The sequence below is a fragment of the Sycon ciliatum genome, chromosome 1 (genome assembly GCF_964019385.1).
Source record: "Sycon ciliatum chromosome 1, ocSycCili1.1, whole genome shotgun sequence".
In the NCBI taxonomy this organism is placed as follows: Eukaryota; Metazoa; Porifera; class Calcarea; order Leucosolenida; family Sycettidae; genus Sycon; species Sycon ciliatum.
Genome location: NC_088643.1, coordinates 33875567 through 33893456, shown reverse-complemented (window position 1 = coordinate 33893456; position 17890 = coordinate 33875567). Strand labels below are relative to the sequence as shown.

The 17890-nt window shown below is 46.7% G+C and overlaps 3 long non-coding RNA genes across 3 annotated transcripts in view; all 3 read right to left on the bottom strand.

Moving 5' to 3' along the window:
- The window catches only part of LOC135823832 (uncharacterized), a 154497-nt gene that overhangs the window by 108911 nt on the left and 27696 nt on the right, over positions 1-17890 (bottom strand). The window lies entirely within an intron of this gene.
- LOC135806946 (uncharacterized) lies at positions 3623-14357 on the bottom strand. Its single transcript, XR_010551363.1, has 3 exons — positions 13537-14357; positions 5244-5378; positions 3623-4097 (listed from the first exon to the last, which is right to left on the bottom strand). It is a non-coding gene; the product is annotated as an uncharacterized LOC135806946 (long non-coding RNA).
- LOC135806945 (uncharacterized) lies at positions 15866-17049 on the bottom strand. Its single transcript, XR_010551362.1, has 3 exons — positions 16841-17049; positions 16566-16651; positions 15866-16385 (listed from the first exon to the last, which is right to left on the bottom strand). It is a non-coding gene; the product is annotated as an uncharacterized LOC135806945 (long non-coding RNA).

Below are 17890 nucleotides of genomic sequence, written 5' to 3'. Positions count from 1 at the left end.
CACTTCGTTATTATGGCTTTTACAGTATTCGAGTTCATTATAAGCGGAGTCGACTGTGCCGTAAATATATCCCGCAATAAAGTTGTGTCTCATTTCTGTCAAACTCTTTCCAAGCGCACGCGTGGAAAAGCAAATGAGTCAGTGTTTCTATAAACAATGCGTTTTGCACTGGTACATGTTCAGAATGGACAGTACTTGTTGCACCTGTGCAGGGCGGAATATTTCACCGGGGTTAACGGACAATAGGTAGCTGGATTGACGAGGAAGGACTGTTTTGAAATTTTATGTACACCCTCTTTGGCTAGTGGAGATATCGACTGTATCACTACTGCTAGGTTTCTATCCACAGCAAAGGGTATCACTCTATATTTCAAAGCATTGCATGACTTTCAGTTCACCGACGTCTGCGGCCATGTGTAATAAACACCTTGGAATATAATGAGAACGAACTAATGGCGATCTCATTGTAAGGCTACGGAGGATTAGCAAGACGAAATTTGCGTTCGCATTCGCTCTCCAAGGAAAGTCGAACTCAGTGACGGAATTCACGTTATGAGAAGGATTAGCAAACAGAATTCGCACATGCATGACGTTAACATGACGTACATTGTGTGCAGACAGTACAGCGTGGTAAATTTATGACCGCCCTGACATGAATCGCCGACTACTTTTCCGAACGAAAAATGCGAAAGTTCGCTATCCAGTTCGCGAACTGAAAAATGTTTGCGACCGCAATTTTCGTCTTACTTATCCTCCATACTATTAATGCCAAAAGTCTCTACGTAATAAATTGCTGGCACACAACACCATGTGATATTTACCTTGTAGTTAGTTGGGATGGGGCTTGTGTCCGCTGCCCCCATCCCTGGCGTTAGCGAAACTGATGGTGTTGATAGCAGGGGTGTGTGTGCCTAGCAGTGACGGTGTTGACGGCATTGCTGTTGACGGCATTGCTGTTGACGCTGACGTCCCTTATGCATGGGTGGAATCACACGTGGCCACAACCATCAGACTCACGGCAGCATTTTGAGAAGGGGAGACTTTCAGACACATGCAGTACATTGATGTTTTTGAAGGATTGTGAGCAGGATAGAAATAGGCAACAAAAATCTGTAATTGCCAAGTAACTAGAGCAGGCAGGAAGGCACCCAATACAAGCAAGCATCTGGAGACATGATATAAACAATGCCAATTGCAGCTTTTTTTGCTGTTTGCTTATCTCATCTCCCCACCACTTACCTATATTGAGCACATTCCCAAAAACTCGGTCATTCAGATTCAAGCAAGCAAATGCATTTATATCTGCTAATTGCAAATACATCTCATGCACAGGGGATCAACATGCACACAACACATGCAATTCTGACGCACCTGTTTTCAAGGTATACATTACCATCTGGCAATATGCTGCCAGGTTTAGAAATCTTGGGTGAGATTCGGCATGGATCCATTACCACCTACCTGGGAAGTTGTGAGCAAAACATGAGACAATCGCTTAGCAGCACAAGCCCATGCAACAACGGCCTAAGATGGCCACTGCTGCATGGAATTCCCTAGACTTAGCAGGTTCACTGAAACATGCAATAGCAATGTACTAAATTTACAGTCATCATGCACAGGTCAAGAGAAGGCACCCAACACAAGCAAGCTGCTGAAGACATGATATAAACAATGCCAATTGCAGCTTTTTTGCTGTTTGCTTATCTCACCTCCCCACCAACCACCCATGTTGAGCACATTCCCCAAAACTCTTCAGCCTAGTTGAAAGAAAAAGTATTGCACGTTAATCAATTTGGACTGGCTTGCATTTAACCAAACCCCTTAAAAATAGGGAAGAAAAATGGGTGATTTGCACCCTGCACTTTGATGACATGCATAATTAGTATACATACCAGGATTTATTTCCCAAAGACGGCAGTAACGGAAGACCCTTGAGCAGGATGTAGCGCACCGCTGGATGTTGAAGAGATGGCCTACAGGGTTTACCTGACCCCGATCTATACTTAACTAACCCAGGGCCAACCCATTGCATGCATCCAGGACAAAACCTCCCAACGTGTACCCACCCACATGCACCAGGGACCAACCCATTGCACACAAGAGGTTCCAGCCCATGCAAGAAGGGAAACAAGGTTACAAACACAACATGATGTGGTACAATACACCGGGTACAAAACAGAACGACAAAGTTACCAAAGACAATGATGGTGGGCCCGTGCTTTGAGCTGGTTGTAGTGCTGGATGTTGAAGGTGGAAGACCTACAGGGTTTACCTGACCCTGATCTATACCTAATTAACCCAGGGCCCAAGAATTGCATGCACCAAGGGCCAAATCTCCCTTGTACCCAAGGTGAACCCACCCACATGCACCAGGGACCAACCCATTGCACACAAGAGGTTCCAGCCCATGCAAAGAAAGGAAACAAGGTTACAAACACAACATGGTGTGGTACAATACACCGGGTACAAAACAGAACGACATAGTTACCAAATACAATGGAGGTGGGCCCACCGCGCCTTGATCTGGTCGTAGCGTAGTGTTGGATGTTGAAGAGATGACCTACAGGGTTTACCTGTCCCTGATCTGTACCTAACTAACCCAGGGCCCAACCTATTGCATACACCAAGGACCAAATCCTCCCACTGCACTAATGGCCAACCCAGCATGCACCAGGGACAACACTCCCCATGCATAGAGATAAAAGTTTTAAAACAAATACACGCATCAAATATATCAGATCAAAGTTTAGAAGTGAATAAATGAAATGCTAGGATAGACCAAGTAGAATGTGGTGATTGGTGATGGAAATTTATGGGAGTGTAATGGGTTGATGTTACTGTTCCGCATCATCTGGCTGCTTCTTCAGTCCAAGCCAGGAACTATGTAGTAGCACTGCAATGTTCGGCAGTGTGATGGCATCTGTTTGGAGTGAAAAGCAGCCATGCAGGTACAACTTTAATCAGGGATTGTTCTGTTCAATGCAAGGATGGGAAACCATTAGCAGAGTATCAAGCAAACTCAATATCATGCGCACAAATGTTATTTACTTACGGTGCATTCCTTATAATTATACAACATGGAGATGGAACATTTAATCTTTGGTGGTTATGTTCAATTCCTGTCTGCCATTCACAAATCGCTCTAGTATGCAACTTTTGAATACCAACTGTACTGTTCAAAATCGCTGTCTGCACCTTAGACATCAGATTTGTTTTGTTCACAACCCATTGCTGTGACGAAAACATCATAGCCATGGACCTCAAGCAACGTTTTCACAAGTATTTTGCACACATCTGTGCAATATTTGTTTTGTTTCCAGCCTGTTTAGACCAGAAACCGGAATTGTCATGGAATCACCAGCAGATCTCATTTCCCCCCCCCCCCTGCCCTGCCCTGCCTAGTATCCCTCCAAGCCCAGGATGGAACGGAACACCTGTCATTATTTTGGCAAAACACTGCTGCAACCGTAGATTGCCACAATGTACTGCTCCCTTTTGGAGGACGGTGAAGGATGGGGAAACTTGACATGTTGACCTGGAATATCACACACACATAACACAGAACGTAGCTCACCATAGCTCACCCCCCCCCCCCCCTCCCACACACACACCGTACAAGGAACCATCCATTACGTGGCTGGCAGCTAAGAGAAACCACCCGTCAAAAAAACTCACACATTTATAGGGAGAAGGTGTAAACAAAAATGGCATGGAAGGTTGAAATTTCCCATTATGTAGTCCATAGCTGCTATTGATTTGACTTACAGGGTTCACAAAGTAGGTCTACCTCGACTAGTTATCTAGGCCATAATAACCTTGAACTTTGTATCGTTGTAAGCTGAATTATTGATTGATAGGTCCAACCTTCTCCCCCTTTGGCAGTCCAAGATGGTACAATTGCTGCAAATATTTCTTGCATGATCTGTCCTAAGTAGAGCCATGAACAGTGGAGAAGAGATGTAGACAGGGGTGGTGTATATGGGGTACTGCACACAAGAGTGGGAGTACTTAGCAAGAATCCATTCCAGCGACTCCTCGATTGGACAGTACACACCACTGGTGACTGTGGAGCACTCCAGAGGGCCTCAAGAGACAATCTACAAGTTGACACATAAGAATCAGACATGTTATACCTAAAGCCAGCGTAGACCAAAAGCGTATTGGCAAACACAGCAGGGTTGCATTCCAAGGTCTTTGAATAGGAGAGCCATGGGAGGGGGAGGGGTTTTTGCAGACTTGCCCCACACCCAAGTGCAACTCCCAATGGCAGCTAGGAGCACGTGAAAACTATATTCAGAATGAGTATTGCAGTCGCAGCTTGGATGCTATGTGCATCACAGTGAAGATCACGCGCAACAGAGTATCGCGACAGCAGCAGGTGCACAGTTAGCATGACAACCAGTGGATTCAAACTCATGAGGCAAGGCCCCAAGTCACCTGGTCAACGGGCCAGCAAGCGACAACTTTCACACTAAGGTTCAACTCTTTTTTATCTTAATATTTTTCTTCCTTTTAAGAATTGCACCCTATTGTACACGTATATTTGTTCTCGGAGACCCCCTTGATTTAGGCTTCGGCTTTTTTTTAAAACTCGAGTTCAACTCCAGTGACAGGAGTGCGCCCAAAAAGGTCAAACAGGCTGTAAGTTGTACCTTGCAGGCGGTAGGCTGGCACGGTGACCAGGTGACTGGTGTACGCAGGAGCACGTGACCGCTTGTTCAACCATGTTCGATTGGGAATAAAGGAGGAACGCTGCTGCAATGAACGCAGCATTCTTGGACGAAAACCAGTCGGCTCAGCGTCCAAAAGACTACAACATATGGGCCAATCGCGGTCATCCGTGCTTTTATAAGAACGACATAGCGCTTTTAGTGACCATTTGCATACAAATCCCCATCTAGTAGGGTGCAGTCACCCAGTTTCGGTGAGAGTGCGTGAGTTTGATCGGGAATAAAGGAGGAATGGAGCGTCTCAGCTTCCTCGGACCAAGACCATTCGACTCAGCACCCCGAAGACTACAACTGGTGAAAATTTGATTTTAGGCTTCCCCTTTCCCATTGATAATTTTGGTCACCAAAAACATGAAAAGACTACAGCTGTAGAATGCAGACAATCTGTGGGGGCAGGAAGTTAGATTTGTGAACAAGGTAATAATGGCCTACCAGTGCTGTTCGACATAATCACCAACACATGCACTAAAACCATCACACCAGCAGAAAACTGCACAGCAGACATCTACGTACCGTCAGGAGCATGATCTGACAGGAATCAGTGGTATCCAGGTATAGTGAAGTTGCGCATAAGTGACGATCATCAATGACCTACCGTGGGAAATCCTTGCACGTCTGTCTACTGCACCCACCTGGTGATGAGCATAGCTGGAGTGAAAACGCAAATGCACGAGAAACCCCAGAGAAGGAAATGAGGAGTTGATGGACAACAACAGGAGAATCCCTCGTGCAATAACATCCACGCTGGACTCAACATTTCTGTTCAAAAATATGTTGGAATCAGCAGGCAATCGATGTCCTATAAACAGCTGAAGTCCAGCAGGGATTCTAACTCATGACCTAGCAGTATTTTTTTATGACACTGTCGAAGTTACGGAACTTTCCCTGTAGAAAGTGGAAACGTTTCCTGTATGCAGTCCATGTTTTTGTCAGTTGGATTTTTGGAAAGATTAACTGTTCGCTTGATCCAGCAATCATGGACTGCGCTGGATAGCTTTAACTGTGTCTCAGAATTCAACTACTTCCTCCGTTAACAAAAACTTCGTGATGGATTTTGATGGATATGAAAACGCTTAGAACAGGTGAAGAAAAGTTAGTATCGACTGTAAATCACTGGATGAAGGTAGTTCAGCCTATGTACAGCGTCTGTACAAGAGAAATTGTTGGCGAAGCAGAAAGTTCAGTTTGCGTTGCTTTCGCTTGACTCATTTTTGACCCTGCGTCGCCGTCGTCATCTGCTGCACGCGAGTCGTCATCTCTCAGTTCTTGTTCAGCTCTTTTCAGCCTTGCTTCAGCTTCTTTGATCACACTTCGCTGAACTTTGGTGATGTCGCCGTCGTTCTAGTTAGCTGGCATTCAAGCTGCGTGGTTCGCCGCTGTGGCAATAACTCGTTTCCACCAGGGCGTCCTCAAAATATTTTACGACTTCCTGGTTTCACCTCCACTCTCCAGAACTACACAAAATGAGTAAAGGCACAGCCAAACTGATTCCATTTTCTCTGATGGATACTCCTGCCAGCACTGAACGGCACCGGCTTGCAAGTCCCTTCAATTCTCCTTAGCCACGAGACTCACGTCGGACTGCAGACTTCTAAAGAATGCATGGTCATCAGCATTCGAATCTGGGCTCTGTGCCGGTTGAGCTTGAATTCAGAATCATTTCATTGTGTTTGTGGGATCTGAGCAGCTCAGAACTTGCTCACTATGTGGGCTTGCTGCTCCGTTCTATCGCTCTCTATCACTCTCAAACTCAGTACTAGAGAGGCCAAGCAGCGCATAATGCCCTCGGAGAAGTGGAATATCAGTTTGGCTCGCCATGGCTGTCATCACCTTTGTTGCCACAGCGCAACCATCGATTCCGCTCGGCTTGTTGTGAAAGGTCGCTTTCCTTGCATCGCATCTCTTTCATGGCATGCCAGGGAAGGCCGAGAAAGTGATTTCGACTCAATTTATGGCAGTTTGTGCGCAAAACCAGTCCCTCAAAAATCCATCACAAAGTTTTTTTTAACAGAGGAAGTAGCCACAAGGACACAAGGAGAACAGTTTGCTGCGTTGGAGTCTTTCGCTCGCTGAACTGAAGCTAATGAAAATGATACCACCACCACCACCTAGTCAGTAGACATTTTGGTAGAACTTGACAGGGTTTGGGGGCCAGCTAGCTCTGGGCAAGGAAAGAAATTCGTGTGGCGCTAGACCTTTGGTACAAATACAAGTTTATAAAATGGTGTAGCACCAGTGTAGAACCTTCCAAGTTGGAAGGCTGCTGGTTTGCGCATTCTAGACGTGATGCAGCTCATCAGGTGGTTGAATGTCATGATCTAATCGGTCAGTTTTGTGCTAATTGTTGCACATTTTTGACTCAACAGTATTCTACTTATAACCGTTAGTGTTGGACAAAACGGATAACTTGTAAACTTTTGGTCCTCTTTTTTTAAATTTTAACCCTTGGCTCTCCATCCGAGTTTATGATTTCAACTTCTCGATTTTAACTTCTGCTTCAAGTCCGCGATGCAGCGTTCGGCCCTCATTCCAAATCGAACATGTGCTCATGTGTACACCAGTAACCTAGTCACCGTGCCTGCAGACTAAAACTTTCACACCAACGTTGAGCTCGAGTGACAGGAACGCGCCCAAACAGGCTGTAAGTTGTACCCTGCAGGCACAGCGACCAGGTGACTGGTGTATGCATGAGCACATGGATTATTCAATCATGTTCGATTGGGAATAAGGGCCGAGCGCTGCACTGCAGCCTTCTCGGACCAAAACCAAATCGACTCAGCATCCAAAAGACTACAATATATGAGTCTATCGCGGTCATCTGCTTTTATATAAGAACAAAATGGCATTGTTAGTGAAAATGCATACAAATTCCCATCTAAGGGCCCGGTCCCACATGCAGTGGCGGATCCGCTGGTGCGACAAGGTCTTGCGGGAGTGGTGTCGCACCTCTCCTGCGACAAAATGCTCGCGTGGTCTCACATGCTCACGCGTGCACGGCGAACGAAGCGAGCGCGCCTCTCTGACTTCCAAAAAATTCAGTGCAGCTCTCCTGCAACTCAAGCATGCTTTCACTTCGAAGTACGCGTGCACGTACTGATGGTGTACAGTCAGTACTGTGTCTGTGGACAGAACTGTTTCGTCCTTTGTGGACACATCAACGCAGCACTGATGTACTGTTGATGTAGATACTGGGTGTTGGACAGGTCGTTGTTTTTGTTGAGTATCAAGCATTAGCTACATGTCGTGGGTTCGGTATTGTTGACTTTGAGTCTTTGTTCTGTATACTATACTAGTAATCTGAAAGAATGGATTTTCCGTTGGGTAGAGGTCGATTGGCGAGACGTTGTCGACAGGCAATGGAGACCGCAGCGACATTTTGTTGCTGAATACTAGTACGAACTTGTTGAGCAGCACGTCGACGATAACCAATGGCAATGGTAACTGCTACAGATACTGGTAATAGTGGTACATGTATCGCTCTTGCTAGACCTACATCACAGTGGTCCGACTGCGTGGTTTTACATGATGGCCATGCTTGGCTGCTCACAGGTCCGGGATTTGGTCTTTGGCCGACGCCGCAGCCGTCGGTTTCAGCTTCTCGGCTATCCACCTATCGCTCCGTATCTCTCTTCATCCCTTGGCCAAACGAGTCTTGACTTCAACATACATGTACAACTGTAGCCGTAGCTGCTCTGACTAAAGTCAAACTGTCCACTTCATGATCGAAAATAAAATCGAACAACACAAATCGCTCACTATGTCAGAGTGTCGCAGGAGCGGAACTTCCGCAGGAGAGTATACGCTCCAAAAATTTTTGGAGTAGCGGATTTGAACTTTCTGCCACGGCGGAAGTTCCGCTACTCGCAGTTTCCATGGTGATACACGCTGTTGCGACACCGCTGCAGCGGATCCGCAACTCTCAAGTGCATGTGGGACCGGGCCGAAGTTACGTGCAAGTATGCTGTAGTTCTAAGACAACCCGTGGCCACTAGTAGTAGTAGTAGTAGTAGTAGTAGTAGTAGTAGTAGTAGTAGTAGTAGTAGTAGCGAAGTAAATACATTCAATCAATCACTAGTAAAAACACCGGCCACCGTGAGCATCAATATTCCAAACCTTGTCGAAGGGCTCACAGAGTCAAACCTTGCAGTTCCATTGCGGCATGCCTCGTAGCAAAGGAGGAGGAGGCTCTGTGAATGTCAGCGGCTACTGTTGTGGTCCCGTTGTTGTACCCGATCCGTTCCAGGATCGGTTACCCATATGCATTCCCGTACTCTGTACATATATGGATCCTGGTTGTGCATCTTTTTCTTTTGTTGTTCTATGTAAATAAACTTTAGTTGTTGTCTGGGACTTGTGGAGTGAAGTTGATCTATGGAGTGCAGGAACTAACTTGATGTTCACTCAGGAACATTACATGGTGTCAGAAGTACCAGTTAGTCATGTCGTCTGCCAAATTTCCTGTACCTGCCCCGTTCGATTTCTCCACCCCAGAAGCATGGCCACTCTGGAAGACCCGTTTTGAACGCTTTAGTTCTTTGTCCAAATTGGACGAGGCGGACGGACAACGCCAAGTAGACACATTAGTTTACTCCATGGGAGCCGAAGCCGATCCAATCTTTGAGTCTCTATCTCTGTCCGCGGATGATAAGAAGAAACTCGACAAGGTACTGGAGGCCTTTGACAAGTATTTTCGCCCGGGTGTAAACGTAATCCACCAACGGACATTGTTTGAAAGGTGTGTCCAGAACCCAGGTGAATCCGTGGAAGAGTATGTGCGTCGTCTCCGTGCCGCAGCCAAATACTGCGCGTTTGACAAGTCTGATGAGCGTATCCGCGACAGGTTAGTGGCCCATATGACGAACCGAGAAGTTTCGAAGAAGCTACAGCTCGAGGATGACACTCAGCTGACACTCGAGACTGCCGTGAGCTTGGCACGCAAAACGGAGTCCGTAAACGCCGAGGTCGCCCAGCAAACGCCCCGGGTGAGCCAAGCTGCTCCAACTACCTCACCGCAACGGAAACACGGCAAGTCCCCTGCTTACGCAAGTTACGGATCGACGGGAAAGCGACCACAGGTCAAGTCCCAACGAGACTCGAGCAACAGTAAGAAGTGCTCGTGGTGTGGCTCCTCCAAAGACCACAAATGTCAGTGGACATACTCGTTCAGCGCCTACTCAATCAGCGCCTACTCGTTCAGCGCCTACTCGTTCAGCGCCTACTCGTACAGCGCCTACTCAATCAGCGCCTACTCAATCAGCGCCTACTCGTTCAGCGCCTACTCGTTCAGCGCCTACTCGTTCAGCGCCTACTCAATCAGCGCCTACTCGTTCAGCGCCTACTCGTACAGCGCCGTCAGATTCTTCTTCAGCTGGATATAATATTATTAGACCGGCAACGTTATGTTCCTCGTCCTCTTCTCCAGCAGGCGGCACTCGCGAATCGTCAAGCACAGCTACCACATCAACACCTAACCCATCACGTTCAACAGGCGTTGAAGACTTTGTACATGTGGATGTCTATACTCGGTCTGATGGAACTAAAGTGTCGGTGGCTATACGCGTTCCAATGGTACGTATGTGAGTGGGTATACTCGCTCAACACCTGCAAATTCTTCTTCAGCTGGATATATTCAACCAGCAACGCTACGCCCAACGCTACACCTGGTTTAAGACCGGCTCAACAAGCACCGTGCAAATGGACGACTGACCTGGCAGAGGCTCTTCCCGCCCAGCACGCCAGCATAATGCAGTGGCGGCACCCCGAAGACTACAACTGGTGAAAATTTGATTTTAATCTTTGCTTTTAAAGCTCATTTCTGAATAATCGGTCTGGAGTGGTTTGAACAGTTTGGTTCTAGCAAGTTGCCTTCAGGGTGCACCAGCCTTTTCTGTCTTGGCTCGCCAGCTATTATATCAATGAACTAGTAATTTTCACCATTCTGTAGCACATCCTATCGATCACAGCTATTGTGCTCTACAGCATTGTTCTTCAAGATTCTGAGCTTTCTGTTTGTCTTTCTCTTTATCATCATCCTGGATGGCACAAGTGAAGTAGGCATCCCCGCTTACATCGCGATAGTGCTTATAATAATAATAATAATTTTAAAGCTCATAGCTGTACTGATGGGGCTTTTTTCTATATTCTTTTTTTACTATGTTCACATAACCAGCTCGAAAAGGATAAGTAAAGACAATGGTACAGAGACTAGGATAAACGTGACAACTAATGAGCAGGCGCTGCACCGAGACGCAGCAGTGATGGTGGGGCATCGATGACTCTGGCGACCTGAGGTCTCGGCGTCACGGCCACAAACACGCAGCAAAAGCAATGAAAAAAGAAGATAGCTTATATGGCCGAAACAGCTTGCTGTCTACAACATTGGGTAGGACAGTGACTGCATACTGGGGATCCAACTACACTATCTATACTGATGGGGCCTTTATGGCTGAAACAGCTTGCTGTCTACAATATTGGGTAGGACAGTGACTGCCTACCGGGAATACAACTACACTATCTATAGATGCTGTAGGGGCATACCGTTCGACTGTTTCAGGATTTAGACTGCATACCTGACTCCCGACTGCCTACCGAGTCTAACACATATGTTAGGTACCCCCTCCCGTACCTTTTCTAGCTGGCCTGCATGCACTTGCGTACGCACCTTTTGTCTCCTTTTGCTCCGTTGGCCTGGGTAGCTACTTGCGCGCCCATATTTGCCATAGCTACCCAGGCCCTTTATCTTGCCGTTCAGACTTGATCTCTCTCTCTCTTTCCTCACTCGTCAATAATCACAATGTAGTCGTTTCGTTCGTCTTGGTCTCTTGTCTCGTCGTCTATAATAAATGTCGTTCCCCTAACCTACCTGTTCCCGTTGTAATGTCTGGATATGTCGTCAGTCGTCCTGTTTCGAACTCAACATTGGCGCCCGATTATTGATCGACCCACGACCCTGAGATCATCCCATGCCCAGCCGTCCTCAACCGCCATTCGTCTCGTCTATGTTAACCTCGTCTCGTCCATGTCAGTCTCGTCTCTCCTACGCCAAACTCTTCTCGTCTCTATCAACCTCGTCTCTCCTACGCCAACCTCGTCTAGTCTCGTTCAAGCCATGCAGGTCAGCTACCTTTCTCTCTTTCTTTTTTTGTATGCGTTCCTTCTTCGTCAAATTTTTTTTCGTGAATTTTTTTGTAGTGTGTGTGCGCGCGTGTGTTCGTAAAACATTACCAAGTTAGGGGTCCGATCATGGTGAGCCACGCTCTAATTTTTGGATGTTTAGCAAAAGTGTAACTAGGCTGTATTAGCCGTGCAAAATACTAGTAATTCATGTTCCTCGTCAAACTCCAATAGTTATTACACACTATAAGAAGTACAGGAATAATCTGTAGTGCATTTAGTACACACTTTCGTGAGATCCGTGCGCGCGTGCAGTATGTGTGTGTGTGTGTTTTTTCTCCGTCAGTCATTTTTTTTAAATCTTTTTCTCTCTTTTTTTCTCTCCGCGAGGACGCGGGGTTTTTTTTCATGGAGGGGTGGTATGTTAGGTACCCCCTCCCGTACCTTTTCTAGCTGGCCTGCATGCACTTGCGTACGCACCTTTTGTCTCCTTTTGCTCCGTTGGCCTGGGTAGCTACTTGCGCGCCCATATTTGCCATAGCTACCCAGGCCCTTTATCTTGCCGTTCAGACTTGATCTCTCTCTCTCTTTCCTCACTCGTCAATAATCACAATGTAGTCGTTTCGTTCGTCTTGGTCTCTTGTCTCGTCGTCTATAATAAATGTCGTTCCCCTAACCTACCTGTTCCCGTTGTAATGTCTGGATATGTCGTCAGTCGTCCTGTTTCGAACTCAACATTGGCGCCCGATTATTGATCGACCCACGACCCTGAGATCATCCCATGCCCAGCCGTCCTCAACCGCCATTCGTCTCGTCTATGTTAACCTCGTCTCGTCCATGTCAGTCTCGTCTCTCCTACGCCAAACTCTTCTCGTCTCTATCAACCTCGTCTCTCCTACGCCAACCTCGTCTAGTCTCGTTCAAGCCATGCAGGTCAGCTACCTTTCTCTCTTTCTTTTTTTGTATGCGTTCCTTCTTCGTCAAATTTTTTTTCGTGAATTTTTTTGTAGTGTGTGTGCGCGCGTGTGTTCGTAAAACATTACCAAGTTAGGGGTCCGATCATGGTGAGCCACGCTCTAATTTTTGGATGTTTAGCAAAAGTGTAACTAGGCTGTATTAGCCGTGCAAAATACTAGTAATTCATGTTCCTCGTCAAACTCCAATAGTTATTACACACTATAAGAAGTACAGGAATAATCTGTAGTGCATTTAGTACACACTTTCGTGAGATCCGTGCGCGCGTGCAGTATGTGTGTGTGTGTGTTTTTTCTCCGTCAGTCATTTTTTTTAAATCTTTTTCTCTCTTTTTTTCTCTCCGCGAGGACGCGGGGGTTTTTTTCATGGAGGGGTGGTATGTTAGGTACCCCCTCCCGTACCTTTTCTAGCTGGCCTGCATGCACTTGCGTACGCACCTTTTGTCTCCTTTTGCTCCGTTGGCCTGGGTAGCTACTTGCGCGCCCATATTTGCCATAGCTACCCAGGCCCTTTATCTTGCCGTTCAGACTTGATCTCTCTCTCTCTTTCCTCACTCGTCAATAATCACAATGTAGTCGTTTCGTTCGTCTTGGTCTCTTGTCTCGTCGTCTATAATAAATGTCGTTCCCCCAACCTACCTGTTCCCGTTGTAATGTCTGGATATGTCGTCAGTCGTCCTGTTTCGAACTCAACACATATACACCACGAAGCTGCCTACCTGTGCACACTGAGTGACAGATGGCTCACAAACACGGCCGCCAGTGAGAGAGCGTGTCATTGCAGTCCTGCATCCTGGAATACACTCTCCCATGCCCATGTGGTCATTGGAAGGGAACAAAGAGAGAAATGCAGAACATTAGGATTCTGTGATACCAAACAAGCATTACACTCATCCAGCTGAAAAGGACATCTGCAACTAATAGATCATCCACAAAAGTACGTGAACTACAGGGAAAGTACATAAGAGAGCTAGCACAGGATGTCGCAACCACAATGGATCATGGCGAACATTGAATTGGCAGAATTTCGTTGCACTATTTGTTGCTTTGAAGCCAGGATTCACAACCTTCTCAGAAGATGGTGAAAACTTATATTGCCATGGAGTTATCGCCCATACAGCTCATGCAGTTACCAAGTTTCCCTCCTTCTTATGAGTATTCCTATGTTAATCAATTAGTTCTGATTGGAATTTTAGCCATACCGTAGTTCCGCGCATATAAGCCCATGGGCTAATATACGAAATAATGCATTTTCCGGGGGAAAAAATCAGTAATAATGGTTCGTTTTTTAGCCCTGGGCCTATATTCGAATTTTGAAGGCAGCTGGCACGTCAAAAAGTACAAGTCCATGCGCGGTTGTCCGCCTACTGTAGGTACCGGTGCTGGTAATGTAGTCTGCACTGACATGCTGTACTACGGTGTCTGGGTCTGTTTATTAGCCCATGGGCCTATAAACGGAGGTGGGCTTATATGCGGATATAGGCCCATGGGCTTATATGCGCGTAACTACGGTAGTTCTTATTAAAGGGGAAGTTAAGGCAAAAATTAAAATTTCACCAGTTGTAGTCTTCGGGGTGCTGAGTCGAATGGTCGTGGTCCGAGGAAGCTGAGACGCTCCCTTCCTACTTGAATCCCAATCGAACTCGCGCACTTCCACCGAAACTGGGTGACTGCGCCCTACTAGATGGGGATTTGTATGCAAAATGTCACTAAAAGCGCCTTTTCGTTCTTATAAAAGCACGGATGACCGCGATTGGCCCATATGTTGTAGTCTTTTGGACGCTGAGTCGACTGGTTTTGGTCCGAAAAGGCTGCGATGCAGCGTTCCTCATTTATTCCCAATCGAACATGGTTGAAGAAGCGGTCACGTGCTCCTGCGTACACCAGTCACCTGGTCACCGTGCCTGCAGGGTACAACTTACTAGCCTGTTTGACCTTTTTTGGGTGCAGTCCTGTCACTCGAGTTGAACTCGAGTTCAACCTTCGTGTGAAAGTTGCCACCTGCTGGCGTGGTGACCAGGTGATTTGGGCACCCAGGACCACGTGACCGCTTCTTCAACCATGTTCGATTGGGAATAAAGGAGGAACGCTGCATCGCAGCCTTTTCCGACCAAAACCAGTCGACTCAGCGTCCAAAAGACTACAACATATGGGCCAATCGCGGTCATCCGTGCTTTTATAAGAACGAAATGGCGCTTTTAGTGACATTTTGCATACAAATCCCCATCTAGTAGGGCGCAGTCACCCAGTTTCGGTGGAAGTGCGCGAGTTCGATTGGTATTCAAGTAGGAAGGGAGCGTCTCAGCTTCCTCGGACCACGACCATTCAACTCAGCACCCCGAAGACTACAACTGGTGAAATTTTAATTTTTGCCTTAACTTCCCCTTTAACTTCAGCAGTATTTAACTGTATGGTTAGTTCGAATAGCAGTTTTAGCAACAAAATTTAATATGGATTAGGTCAGCTCCAGCGAATCTATCTGCTGGAAATCAGCAGCATTTACTTCACTGTTTGGCGTATATTGTAGTTTTAGGTTCAGGTTATGTTTCTGCCGAAGATCAGCAGCATTCTAAACTTATTAGCTCGGTTTATAAAAGAATTAGCTTTTAGATAAGGATATTACTGTTCAGTGGAGTATCCATCAACATTACAGTAAAGGTACTCTCGATATTAGGTTTAGAAATTAGTCAGTTTAGTGGTGATTATTGGAAAATCATGAAAAGCAGATAAAAGAAATAAAATGATAAAAAAGCAAACATTTAGCACATTTTACAGGCTCCTGATTTCGGTTGATCTATGTCATTATCCTAACTACTGGCATGCACCTGGAAATCCGGTCGTGGGTCAAGCGGCCCCAGGGCGCTGGCCATGAAGCCGTGAGTACGCATACGAACAACATAATTATGCACTGCATGCAACGTTCTGTACACACTGAGGGCGCCGGCCCTAGTCATTCGACCGGATTTCCAGGACCACGACAGGAGATACTGAACCATAAACACCAAGCAATAGCAGAAGGAATCATACCCCCCCCCCCTCACACACACACACAACACATGCATAAGCTGTATGGACAGATAGGTCCCAAGGTGGAGCAACAAACCGTCGCTAGGTTTCTGAAACAGCGCCACGATATAGTCGAACAAATCTCTTTTTTATGAGAGGCAATACCAGCAGTGCGAAAGGAGTTGTAAGAGCGCACATCCTGTGCTGTCTTCCCAAATGGAAATAGATAGGCTTGAGTGGAAACTCATAAAGCTACAGCTTCATGACCCAGATCCTATTTGGCGTCGATGCCAGAAACGCAAAATGCAGCTAGGAAGGAGCAGTGAAAACACGAACAAAGGCATTGTAGTAAAACTGATCCAACATGGGTACTGTACCTGAACGAAAGGAGAGCACCCCTTCCAGCGATGGATACCTTGAGTTCCAAAGGTTCTGGCCGCAAAACATCCGGACGGTACGACAGCGTAGCAGTTGTTTGTGACCGACAAGGTGATATGAGTGGCGCACCCGCAGGGCAATCCCAGTGTCCGCAATAGCTAGCGGTACACAGCAACATGTTTTCCTACAAAACAACAGAAATAACGCTTGTTAGTAGATAATCGTGTGCTTGTTGAACTGCTAGTTGGCAAGAGTGAGGGAGAAAGTGGAGATGCATCCTATTCACGATTCAATAAGGTGGTCAACTAGGACACCAGAATCCCCTTACGACATAAGAGGGATAGTCAACAAAGGAAATTCTTACCTCTTGGGAAATGTAAAAAGATGCAGCCAGAAGTTTGCCGCCGTCACACCGCGCATGCGCATCAAGCCTCTTGATACACTCCTTGGCTGCAAAGAAAAAGAGAAAGACAACAGAAGACAACGCTGAATCATCACAGGACAGTGTTTTATTTTTACAGCGGACCCACACGAAGACGCCACATGTTGTTATGCGGGCAGGAGTGTTCCTATAAAGCGTAAAGAAGGTTGGCGAGGAATACACAACACGTGGTGAAAGAGATGAAGGCCAAAATGTACCTTCTTCGCTTCCCGTGGCGCTCCAGTTGAGAAACCTGCACACGATAGTCGGAATCCTTCAGAAATAAGTCTCTCGACTACATCTTATCTTTGCTCTGTATACACCTATCAAATGCTGGCCGGCTTTACAGTGTCTCGGATTTGCCTCAAAGAAAGCAAACGGAGAAGAAGGACATCACGTCCTTCCTTCCAAACAACAACGAAGAATGAAGCATGTTCTTGATCTACAAGGAAAAAGTAATATTAGTTAGTTGATTCAACCCGGCCTCGCTGGCGAGCGGATGCAGCTGCTAGCATTCTTCGAGCGTGAACTTTGACCTCACACCATACGATTCTCGGAAGCCGTCCAACGGCCCTTGCCCGTTGCAGTCTAGCAGTGCTAGCCGCGTGGTCTACCACTGTACCAGTAACAATACAACCGCTTCATCGTGTAAAGCACTCGCTAATGCATGGCGAAGGACATCGCGGTCTGGTGTGAACTTTGAAATGGGCCAATCAGCTACTGACACGTAGTTAGCACGTGGCACGGTGACTTCTGTACAGAGCTAGAGAATTCCACCAGACAACGACAATCACCTGGTTGGGAAGTAATTGCTCGTCTGCTAGCATTAGATGCAGCCTAGCCTACGGACACTCAAACTAGTAGGACTAGACGTAGATCTACTCAGAAGATTCTAGACTGCGCGAACAGCAGTCAGTGCGCCGGCAGATTCGGCTCGAACAGACGTCCGTAGATCTTCACACCTCGACCCGATCGACCGAGCCGCAATCGCTGGCTCATCAAAACGCAAACCACGCAGGGGTCCGCTAGCACACGAAGGAACGAAAATCAGTCGTGACCTGCTCTCGAAGAAGGAACACTATACTAATGCAATACGGGTACGAGTCGTACATATAATTATGTTTATTGAAGACTCAAGTATGGATACGTCGACGAGTCCATTAAAACTCGCCACAGCTTCGATACATCCATGCATCTCGATCTCTGGACGGAATACAGCAGCGCAATGCATTAATGGAAGGCGGCTATCACAGAAAACCATGCCACGC